Source organism: Adiantum capillus-veneris, chromosome 8 (assembly GCF_014529385.1).
Source record: "Adiantum capillus-veneris isolate H3 chromosome 8, ASM1452938v2, whole genome shotgun sequence".
Taxonomy (NCBI): domain Eukaryota; kingdom Viridiplantae; phylum Streptophyta; class Polypodiopsida; order Polypodiales; family Pteridaceae; genus Adiantum; species Adiantum capillus-veneris.
This window is the reverse complement of record NC_140938.1, coordinates 124,417,681-124,430,482: the sequence shown is the minus strand read 5'-3', so window position 1 is coordinate 124,430,482 and position 12,802 is coordinate 124,417,681. Positions and strand designations below refer to the sequence as shown.

Here is a 12,802-nt window from a genome sequence, read left to right as displayed (position 1 = left end):
TCACACGAGTGTTAGTAGGCAACTACTTAGGTCCTTGTGTCCCCGGCAGCGGCGCCAATGTTGGACGGGAGCGACTCACACACCCATGAAGTGCATGCAAACACTACCTAGATCAACATAATGTCAATCGAGGACACAGATGACACGATAGGCACACGGAGGAAATCTCTTTAGCTTGTCAAGCTGAGACCATCCTACACATACAACACTCTGGAAGGCCAACTAAACCACGATCAAGAACCTCACTGCTCTCAACTACACCACCTAGCCACATACACACATACGAAAGGTAACTCACTTAATCATGCTAGATTCTTGTGAAACTTAAGGAACACCATCCCCTCACTAGGATACACCTGTCCCTAAGCTTCTACACTCAAAACCCTCACTCTAAACCCATCTGTAGAAAACGCGTAGGATGACAGAGCAGAATTTGAAAGTGCCCGAAACTGAAATTTATGAGTACCTATGCGTAGCTTATGTCACCACGATTATATAGACTAATAGCACGCAGAAAAAATACCTCATTTGATACACTTACGGCCACAAATAGCTCCTAGATGCGTCGGCGTGTGCGCTTCGTCTCGCGTGGAATGCTTGGCGTTGTCGCGTAGCTCTCCTCGAGCCTACAGCAATGGTGCAGTCGGATCTCCAATGTGTTGAGCAAGCCAGGCGTAGCGAGAGGATGAAGCTCACGCTCACTCTCTTTCTCTCTCACACACAGTAGATGGCAATGTTGAAGTTTTGATTATGAAAAAGTCTTTTTTACAAAATGACCTAGGTACCTTATATACTAAGGCTACCTTAGGTTTAACCGAAAATGGGGTTGAATGGGTCAAATGGCTTTGTATTTACAATCTGGAAGTGCCATTGCACCCCGGCTTCTGAAACTAGAATAACTACTCATTACAAATGACGTTTATAGCCATAATCCGCAGCATTTCATAACTCGGAAAAGATAATACTTTGGTATGAAACTTGAGTTATGTTGTGTTGTTGACCCAGCGGTCAACAATGATATGGAAAAGGGGATGCTGAGTCACTGAGAAGTAGCTATTACTTCACTTGTGAATGACTCTCTTGGTCGGATTGCATGGTCTGTGGAGGTGTGTGGTTAACGATTACCTGTTGGTCTAATAGGAATGGGCTATAGTTGATGCAGAGACATTGACATCAAAGTGGATCACATCAGCTGGTGAGGTAATCTGTGAAGACATTAAGATAGTGATTACCATTGCCAAATTAAGCAAAAAGTACCCAGGATGTCCCAGCCAGCTTGAAGGTCGAAAGCATGACTGGCAAAGGGCATACAAGGTTTTGTGGAATCTATGTGGCCATTATGGATGGGCATGGACATAATTGATGAACTGGATCTCGGAAAAAAACTAGGAGGATGTTGAAATCAAGAAAGGCCAAGAGCCATAGTTGAAGTCTGTGGCAAGGAGGCAGGCTGCAGCGAGTCAAAAAATCATTGAAAGAAGAGTATTATTAACATCTTTGAAGTACCACCATTGTGGATCCCTTATCAGGACATTTTGTCATGATATTTTTTTGGTCTTTTTCAAAACCAATGTTAGCTTTCTCTCTTGCTTTTGTGATTCAATGGTGTATCAGTGCATGTGTGCTTCTAGTCAGTGTTGATTGAGCAAGTGCTTCCCATATGATTGTGGTGGGTATCTTGAGCATGATAGCTAGCGGGGAAGTTTGAGTCTGTCGATGGTCTTGGGTGTCTTTGAGTATCGGGTCTATTTACATGTGAGTGTATGGTGCTATCAAGGATCAGAGGTTGAGACAATTTATTGTATGCTTTGTGACCGAGTGTATACAGTTAGTGTTGGTTGGGTACGGGCTCGGACATTGATTGTTTGCAGATCGAGAGTCTAGGTGTCTGTTTGCTAGGGGATATGGGTGCTATGAAATCAGTGGGCTATAGAGAGGCATTCATAGTACGTGCTGGTGGTTTTTCCATGTCCCCCTTTCCATCTTGTGGTGCCCCCACTGAGGACCCACTAATTGCTTCCTAACAAGGTGTTCGTGAGTCAAAATGAAGCAGGAATTTGGTCCGGTGTTCAAAGGAGATGAAGATGTAGACGATTGGCTTGTGGATTTTGAGCTATTTATGTTGACAGTATTGCAGATGCCAGGTGATGAAACTAAGCTCCAAACTTTTCCTTTTGTTCTACGAGGCAAAGAAAAAGTTTAGTTTGATGGCTTAGAAGAGGCACACAAGCAGACTGGGACCGGATTTTGAGAGCACTTTCTATGAAGGTATCGGAAGATGGTGTCGGCTTCGGAAGCACATGCAAAGCTCAAAGGCTTGCAGCAGAGGTAAGTGAAAGTTTCGATGCTTTTGTTGATAATTTTGAAGCCTGTTGGGGGGATTTTGTGGCTACTACTCAAGCAACCAATGCGGGATTCTTTAAGATGGAAAAGTTTATATCATGCTTGCATCCCTATGTTCGAGAGAGGGTGGAGTATGAAGATCCAAGGACCTTTGATGAAGTTGTCAGAGTTGCCAGGGCAAAGAGCCAAAAGATGAAGAAGAAGATGGAGGCAGGATTGCTACAGTCGGCAATCGCGGTAGCCAGTGGACCTAGGCCCAAACAAATTGATGAGTAGCAAGAGGTAAAAGCCCATTATTTTCTTGATATGAATGCGATCAAAGCACATGAATCTGATGTCCAACGAGAGGAGGTAGAAAAAGTTCCAACCAGGTCTCAAAGGATACAGAGAGGTATATTCAGGGTGCCACCTAGTTTGCTTCCTCAAGAAGACGAGGTGATAGAAGATATTAAAGAAGAAGTGTTGGTTCCAGAACCAGCAATGAGGAAGGTAGCAGTGATCCAAGAATTGGCAAGTTCTAAAGAGGAGTCTGACAGCTCTCATAGCTCCAACAGCAGTTTGGATACCGATGCTACATGGGAGACCGAATCCATGTATTCTAGGTACGAAACTTATGATGTTTTTCATGTAGATGAAGTGGAAAAAAATGTATGCGAGTTACCAGACAACCAGCTAAATGTTGAAGAGAAGTATAGTGTTGCACCTTGTGTGAATCTGTTAGTCGAGCAGCCCTATCAAATGTTGTGTGATGGTGAGTCCCTATTGGAGGAAGAGGTATGGTTTGATTGTGCATCCAGTTTGATTGAAGAGCAGGTTTTTGAGGATGACTTGCAGAAGAAGAAGCAGAAGTTGTGGTAGGTAGAATTGATTTTTCTATGCAGGGGGTGGGGCAACCTTGCCTTGGTGAGCATGTCGAGGTGTGCTTTGAAGTTCCAGAGTTTGTGGGTAGTCGTGGGGAGTTAGCTCCGGCAGATGGCTCTATGGAAACTGATATAGGTGCAGCCTATGAGAGTGAGGCTCCATGCAGAGAGGAAGGTGACACCAACCTTGCAACTGATGAGGTGTTTCAAAATCAGGTTGTCGCTCTAGCAGGTCATGCTCTTCAGTATGGAAAGGTGGCCTTGGTGCCATTTACAAAGGGTTTGGATACAGGTTTGCGCGCACAGGGAACACGTTTGCTTTGCTATGCAGTAGGTGGAGGCAAATGGCAAGGTCTTGCTATTTTATGTGGTGCTATGGATACATGTGTTATTGGAGGTTGTTTTACATATATTTTTGTGTCAATGGCGAGGTTTTTTTTTGAAGTGGACTATACCATGGAGGGTTCTGTAGCAGATGACAGGATAGCTGCTTATGGGTGGATGGAAGGCTTGTGGATGCAGAGTGGAACCATGCATAAGAGAAGGTAGGGGCCATGAGTGGCCAACGCAGGGGAAAATCAAGAGAAAACGGGACTGCAGTGGCGGCCGATTGGCTGCAGTTGAATATGGAAGGTAGTTGCCAAGTCGGGGATCACCAAGAAGGTGGCATCACGTTACACGGGCCGGCTTGAGGGCAGAAAAAAGCTCCGGAGGAGAGGAGGACAGGGGGACGCGCGGCAGTTGCAGTGGGCCGCTAGAGGTGGTGGAAGCAGTGCGGGAGCAGGAGGGCTCGGCCATGAGCGAGAGGGAGGCCGCCAGAAGTGGCGTGGCTTTGAGCAGTAGATTGGAGGTTGCCAAGGGCTGATTGGGGAGTTGATTGAGGGTCATCAAGGGGCATCAGATAGGAGGGCTAGTCGCCGGCCTGTGATGAGTTGGAAGGAACAACAAGGGTAAAGAGGCAACCCAGGCAGAGCAGGGTCGGGCTGATGTGCATAGCAAGCAACAAGGGAAAGTGTCGCAGGGCTTGAGAAGGAGTTTTGAGAAGCTGGAGCACAAGGTGATATCAGAGAAGGTGTTAGGCGGGAGGCTACCTTGGGGGGGTCGCTGCAAGACAGGATTTTGTATGACATTGGGGATCTTATATAAGAGTTAAAGCCATTTTCAGTGGATAGCAGCCGCTTGTTTGGGTTCATCGAGCGTTGTTTGCCCATGGGGAGATGGGATGAGCTCAATTAATCTGTGGGGATCTTTCTAGTTCAGTTTTGCAACATGCTATGAAAGCATTCTCGCCTTTGAAGCTTCGTTTGAGGGGGTCACCTTTGTAAGGTGTGTAAAGGAGCCGGGATGGTGTTTTCTAAAGAAGATCGCCACTTCTCCATTCTCAGATTGGAGCCAATTTAGTTGGCATATTCATTTTCTTTGGAATTCAAATGTCTACTTTAAAGAACCGCCACATTTCTCTCTTGTTTTTTGTGTCGAGTTGAGTATGCTATACACATGTGCTTTTGGTATATATCAGATGTATGAGTGTATAATGTTGGAAAGTATTGTATGCCAAGAGAATGCCAATTTGTAAGGGAATTTTGCATATTAGGGGTCTTGCAAGTGTGTGTATATCGATTGATGTTGAATTGTAAATCTATGGTCTGTGTATATAGTCGAGGCCGGTCGGGAACGGGCAGAACAGTTGTGGATTCCACATTGTGTATCAAGGTGTGTGTTTTCGAGGGGATAGGGGTGTTGTAGAATCACTGGGCTATAGAGAGGCATTCACAAAGTGTGCTAGTGGTTTTCCCATTTTCCCCTTTCCATCTTGTGGTGCTCCCACTGACAAAGCTCCATGCTATGGAGAGCAGGAAGGGTGGCGTGTCTATTGGCCGACAAGTGCAAAGGAAGACTTGGAATGTGCATGCTTTACAGGTGGATGGCCACGGCCATTGTTTTGTTTTTTATCCAGGTGGAGCCTACAATATGATTGGGGAAGGTGTGAGCTTTCCATTTGACCCTGGAGGGTGATGCATTAGAAGACAATTTTTTCTCTATATCTATCCTATCTATATAACCACTATTCCTTATGTAGTCTATGTAGCTATCTTATATCATTCTCTCTATACAGACTTGTTTCACCTAAATAATACTGTGGTTGAGCATGAATGCTCAACGACGGGGTGGGCAATGATGGTACAACCAAACTATGTCGACCTATGGAAGTGCAAGAAGTCTAGGCATGGCGGTTTGCAGGCAAATGACAAGGACCTTGAGCAGATAGTTGATGGAGCCAGGAGAGAGGTACACCGGGATGAAGGACTCTCGAGTCGAAATTACAATTTGTTTTTGCTATCACTGGTGACAGGAGCAAAGGTTTATATCCCAAGGTTGGGAACGAGGCAAGTGGTACTGGATGCAGGTGCTATCAGGTTTATGCTATGAAATTTGGAGCGAGATGTCTACAGGAGGCTCTACTTGCCAGGGTATGTATGCTACAACATGTCCATTGAGGGCTATTGTAGGTGCTACAACTAAATATATGGCGTTTGTGATACTCTCGACGAAGTGCCTTCCACCAAGATTTCAGTTCTATGGGCCAATTATGTTGGGTTTGTGGCCATGAGTCCTTAATATGAGAGGCGGGTCTTGTTTAGGAGGTGTCAAATTGGGGAGCAGCCTTGGTGTGGTCGTTTCATATTTTCTCGGGCTTCTTAAGAGCTGAGGTGGACATTGCAAGGGCAAGACGGGAAGCTGAGTTGGAGTTTTTTTATACCGCAATCAATGGCTTGCCTACCCTGTGAAAGGGGGCTAAACCCAAAGCCTTTTTAAAGCTGAATGTGAAAGGGGGCTAAACCCAAAGCCTTTTCAAAGCTTCAGCTGGAAGAGGAAAAAAAAAACGATGCATAAAGGTGGTGGGACTGCTCGTCCATGCAGAGAGGTAACCGCCAGGCCATGCAAAAGCAAAAGGGCACGGCAGCTGAATGAAGCGGGGAGTCGGGTCAGTTTTTGCAGAGGGCAAGGCGACCAATAGCGAGGTCGCTATTGGCCAAAGGGATAGCAAAAGGGTGAGCAGGACGAGAGGGAGTGAGGACAGGTGAAGGGGCTGCGGCTGGTATTGCGGGTCAGTTTGCAGAGAAGTGACCAGTTGGCGAAAGAGAGAGAGGATAAGGAGGCAGGGCCTCTTGGGTGTACAAAGCCGCCAGAAGGCGGGCCTAGTGCAGGACAAAGGGAGAGCCTGACCCCAATTTCAATGGAGAGGTTGCAAAGTACATTAGTAATGATCGGCTTCAGGGTTCGGTTCAGCCGCTTTACCAGTCCATCCCTTTGAGGGTGATATATTGAAGTACATGACTACTTCAAACCGAGCTGCTTCTGACAAAATACTTGGTGATGATCCGGTTCAGGGTTCGTTTCAGCAGCTCTGTGAACCAATTGGTTTAAGGGTGATATGGAAAAGGGGATGCTGAGTCGCTGAGAAGCAGCTATTACTTCACTTGTGAACGACTCCCTTGGTCAGATTGCATGGTCTGAGGAAATGTGTGGTGGATGGTTACCTGCTGGTCGAATAGGAATGGGCTATAGTTGATGCAGAGACATTGACAGTAAAGTGGCTCACATCGACAGCTAGTGAGGTATTCTGTGAAGACATTAACATAGTGATTATCATTGCCAAATTAAGCGAAAAGTACCCAGGATGTCCCAGCCAGCTGGAAGGTCGGAAGCATGACTAGCAAAGGGTATACAAGGTTTTGTGGAATCTATCTGGCCATTATGGATGGGCATGGACATAATTGATGAACTGGAGCTCGGGAAAAAACTAGGAGGATGCCCAAATCAAGAAAGGCCAAGAGCCATAGTTGAACTCTGTGGCAAGGAGGCAGGCTGCAGCAAGTCGAAAAAGCATTGAAAGAAGAGTATTATTAACAGCTTTGAAGTACCACCATTGTGGATCCCTTATCGGGACATTTTGTCATGATATTGTTTTGGTCTTTTCCAAAACCAATGTTAGCTTTCTCTCTTGCTTCTGTGATTCAATGGTGCATCAGTGCATGTGTGCTTCTAGTCAGTGTTGATTGAGCAAGTGCTTCCTATATGATTGTGGTGGGTATCTTGAGCATGATAGCTAGCAGGGAAGTTTGAGTCTGTCGATGGTCGTGGGTGTCTGTGAGTATCAGGTCTATTTACATGTGAGTGTATGGCTCTATCAAGGATCAGAGGTCAAGACAATTTATTGTATGCTTTGCGACCGAGTGTATACAGTTAGGGTTGGTTGGGTATGGGCTCGGACATTGATTGTTTGCAGATCGGGAGTCTAGGTGTGTGTTTGCTAGGGGATAGGGGTGTTGTGAAATCAGTGGGCTATAGAGAGGCATTCATAGTACGTGCTGGTGGTTTCCCATTTCCCCCTTTTCAACGTTGAGTCGTGCACCTATGTTGCCTAGTGCTTTGACTTGGAATCCATCTTTCAAAGTCACTGCTATTCTCATATCTAATCCATCCATCAATTCATCATTTGTCTCCACTTCATCACCGTCTTGGGGATTGAGTAAAGTAGTGATGGTGAATCTGAAGGGTATTGAGTGACAAAACTTTAGGGATTGATCGCATTGACACTTTTCACTTTAGAGTCCAAATGTGAGTCTCTTCTAGAGATTATTTAATCACGTGTTGTCATTTAATCTTGCTTTCTTTTGTTGGATGTATTCTTTGCAAAAGGTCATTAGTTAATAGATGGTATTCCCAAAGACGGCATCCACTAATTCCACTTTCCATAACCTCTCCATCTAAGGTAGCTTTTTTAGTAGCCCCACCTGGTGACACTATGACATTTGGAGCACATTACCGCTCAGATAGACGCACAAAAACAAATTCAAGTCAAAAAATCTCGGGAGCGGTAATGCTGGAGTCAATCCTCGCGGTAATGGTCCTTTAGCAATGCACACGGTAATCGGCCCGGCTACATTTCTGCGTTTATTTCCGCCGTATTTACCACGACCATTACCGCACACGCGAGTATTTTTTAAAAAAAGCAGATGACCATTTGGATGGTCCTTGGTAGGACCCATCCAAATGGTCATTTGCCTTTTTTTTCCTATACATTTAATAAATTAAAAAAAAACAATTTCATTGCACCAAAACTTTAGACCAAAATCAAATGTGTAATTATATTGGAGAAACTGTTCAAAAACAACAATTTTCAATTTCATTGCACCAAAACTTTGGACCAAAATCAATATATTGCAGAAACTGTTCATTACAAAATTGCCCAAATAGGCAATGCATGGCGGCTATACAACTATGGCCAAAAGAAGACTTTAGGCCAAAATCAAGTGTTTAATTATATTGGATATTACAAAATTGCCCAAATAGGCGATACATGGGGGCTATACAACTGTGGCGAAAAGAAGACGTGCGGGCCCAAAAACACTCGGAGGATTGAGCTACTCGGATCTTGGGACCTCTCGAGGGACTCATTGACTCTGGAAAAGAAAAAAACAACAAAACCTTTAATTAATACAAATGGATACATAAAGCTGCATGCAATGATTTTTTTTTTAAAGTTCACACTTACAGGCTGTAGTGTACGACATACATTTTCAAATTCTTCGCGATTGATTTTGTTGTTTTCATATAGCCAGCACCATGTCTGATATTCGGAGTGGCTCTCTCTATATCTCTGGATCTCTCGGCTTGGACGGGTCATAGTAATATTTTGTTGTATATCAATTAAAAAATATCACAAACGTAACATTATTACCACAAATTAAATCAATTCAAATGAAAATACGCACACTCACAAATTTATCTTTCCATGCTGCCTTTCCGCCCGAGCCGTAATGCGTGGGCATTTGCTGCGCCCTCGCCTCCACCTGCCGAGTGTGCGCCCTAGCACCTGCCGCTCTCTCGTCCGACAACTCGCGCTGGGCTTTCTCCCACTCCTCGTCATGAACATTTCCAGGGCGATAGTTGTGACCCTCAGATTCAAATATTCGCTTTGCCGCCCTCCGCACACTGGACTTCTTATTTTTCAAGAAATTCTTGATGTATTCGTCGAGCCACTGCCTGGAGAACTCTTCCACTTGCAGACTAGGGAACTGCATGAGCAATGTCGTGTGAATGTACGTCAAGTCGGCTAGGTCCTGATCTTTGAAAGATTTAAAGCAATCTTGGTATGTCGAGTGGATCAGCTGGTTAAGGTGGCCTCGAAATGTCCTCCCCAAGGAGGAACTTAGATCCACCTCCCCCCCTTGATGTATATAATAGTAGTAGCCACGAGCGTCCGGGGCGGGCGCATCGCGGTCCTCATCCTCATGTGGAGCTCCAAGGGGTGAGCGAGGAGATCGGGGTGTAAGAGGAGGTGAATCTGTAGCACTGCCCCCTCCACCACCAAAGCAGCACGAGCCACTACCTCGACGAGAGCGTGGGCCACCACTACGGGAAGAGCGCTCACCACCCGAAGAGCACTGGCCCGAGCCCAAACCGTTGGGTGGTGTAGGCCACAGATAACTCGACGGTGCGAGCGTGGATCGCTGCGAATGCAAGGTGGCGGGAGCTGCGGGTGACGGGAAAGTCGAGGGTAAGGTGGAGGGAGGCCCACTGGGAGGCACGCGCTAGCCACCCGAAGAGCACTGGCTCGAGCCCGAACCGCTGGGTGGTGTAGGCAACGCATAACTCGACGGTGTGGGCATGGATCGCTGCGAATGCAAGGTGGAGGGAGCTGCAGGTGACGGGAAAGTCGAGGGTAAGGTGGAGGGAGGCACACTTTGCACGATCGGAGTGCCGGCGCCCGGTGTTGCAAGCGGTGAGAGCCCATAGGCAACCAACTGTGCTGGTGTGTACCGCCCTCGAAGACTCTGCTGCAAGGATAGTCACTCTGCCTCGGCGTGGTATGCCCTCTCGAGTCGGGATCGTGTACTGCATCTCGGAACCATCGAAAGACGAAGGTGGATTGTGACTGGTGGGAGGAAGAGTGCGAGTAGTAAGCATCACAAGCGTCCTCATAAGAGAGGCCCTCTGCGAGGAAGTCCTTTATGGATCGATAGCCGGGCGTGGAAGAGAATGCCATATCCTACAATTTCACAAAAAAAGTGACCCTAATTAACATTGAATTCTAATCAAAGTGAGATTCTTTATTGCATAGGATTCCTCCCTGCATGGGATTCCTTTTATCTCCTATTTAAGAAATGATTTATGTGCTTATTTTTTTTGCATCCATTTAGAGATCGAGTGTGTGTGTGTGTGTGCTTCTAATTAATCTATTGTGTGTGTGTGTTAGTGTGTGGCAAAGAAATTAATCTAATGTGTGTGTGTTGGACCTTAATCTACCGTTGGGCTTCTCGATGAGCATTGGGGTCTCAATCAACTTCATCGCACACCCACATGGAGGTATGTTTTGGTATGTTAATGCTAATGGAGGTGTATTTTGGTATACTAATGCATGCCCAAGCACACACTAATGCTTACATTAGTGTGTGATTGTGCATAAATTAGTGTGTGCAAACACACTAATTTGTGCACAATCACACACTAATGCAAGCATTAGTGTCTCTCTAGCACACACTAATGCTTGCATTAGTGTGTGCTTGTGCACTAATTAGTGTGTTTTCACACACTATTTTAGGCACAATGCATGTATTATACACACACGCATGCATTAGTGTGTTTCCACACACTAATTTGTGCCCAAACACACACTAGGATTGCATTAGTGTGGTACAATCACACACTAATGCAAGCATTAGTGTGTGCTAGAGAGGTATGCACACACTAATGCAAGTAGTGTGTGCTTGGGCAGAAATTAGTGTGTGGAAACACACTAATGCACACACACACACTAATGCAAGCATTAGTGTGTGTGTGTGTATAATGCATGCATTGTGCCTAAAATAGTGTGTGAAAACACACTAATTAGTGCACAATCACACACTAATTAGTGCACAATCACACACTAATGCATGCTAGAGAGGTATGCACACACTAACGCTTGCATTAGTGTGTGCTTGGGCACAAACTAGTGTGTGGAAACACACTAATGCATGTGTGAAAACACACTAATTAGTGCACAAGCACACACTAATGCAAGCATTAATGCATGCTATAGAGCTATGCACACACTAACGCTTGCATTAGTATGTGCTTGGGCACAAATTAGCGTATGGAAACACACTAATGCATGCACACACTAATGCAAGCATTAGTGAATTAGTGCACAAGCACACACTAATGCAAGCATTAGTGTGTGCTAGAGAGGTATGCACACACTAACGCTTGCATTAGTGTGTTTCCACACACTAATTTGTGGGCAACACAAATTAGTGTGTGGAAACACACTAATGCAAGCGTTAGTGTGTGCATACCTCTCTAGCACACACTAATGCTTGCATTAGTGTGTGCTTGTGCACTAATTCACTAATGCTTGCATTAGTGTGTGATTGTGCACAAATTAGTGTGTGCAAACACAGTAATTAGCGCACAATCACACACTAATGCAAGCATTAGTGTGTGTGTGTGTGTGTATAATGCATGCATTCTGCACAAATTAGTGTGTGAAAACACACTAATTTGTGCACAATCACACACTAATGCAAGCATTAGTGTATGTATAATGCATGCACACACTAATGCTTGCATTAGTGTGTGCTTGGACACAAATTAGTGTGTAGAAACTAACTAGTGCGGCATTAGTGAAGCATTAGTGTGTGTATAATGCATGCACACACTAATACGGACATTAGTGTGTAATTTGTGCAAGCATTAGTGTGTAAAAACTAACTAGTGCGGCATTAGTGTGTAATTTGTGCACAACATAGTGTGTAAAAACTAACTAATGTATGCACACACTAATGCTTGCATTAGTGTGTGCTTGTGCATGCATTAGTGTGTTTACACACTAATTCATGTAGAAGCACACCCTAATGCAAGCATTAGTGTGTGCTTGTAACGCATGCACTCACTAATGCAAGCATTAGTGTGTGTAAACACACTAATTTGTGTTAAATCACACACTAATGCAAGCATTAGTGTGTGTGTGTATAATGCATGCACACACTAATGCTTGCATTAGTGTGTGCTTGTGCATGCATTAGTGTGTTTACACACTAATTCATGCACAAGCACACCCTAATACAAGCATTAGTGTGTGCTTGTAACGCATGCACGCACTAATGCGGGCATTCGTGTGTGTATAATGCATGCACACACTAATGCAAGCATTAGTGTGTGATTGTGCACAAAATTGTGTGTGTGTGTGTGCGTGTGTGTACAATGTGTGTGTGCATGTGTGTGCATATGTGTGTATGCATTGTGTGTGTGTGTGCAATGTGTATGCATTGTATGTGTGTGTATGTTTTTGTGTGTATGTGTGCATTGTGTGTGTGTGTGTGTGTATGTGTTTGTGTGTGTGTGTAGAAGAACGAGAAGAAAGAGAGAGAGTTTGAGCATTTACATTCGTGACCTCGATCGTTTGGATATGGTGGGGATGGAGATGAAGAGAGTAATAGAGATTGGAGATGGAGAGGGAGAAGAAGAGAGAGCTTGCAGATGGAGAAGGAAACAGGCCCGCACAGAAGAGGAGGTCGTTTTTGAATTTTTGGCATTCAATTTCGCGGGGG

The 12,802-nt window shown here is 45.0% G+C and overlaps 1 pseudogene; it reads left to right on the top strand.

Annotated features, from left to right (window-relative positions):
• Nucleotides 1-2,044: 2,044 nt before the first annotated feature.
• Nucleotides 2,045-7,470, top strand: LOC147452897 (uncharacterized; annotated as a pseudogene).
• Nucleotides 7,471-12,802: the final 5,332 nt, after the last annotated feature.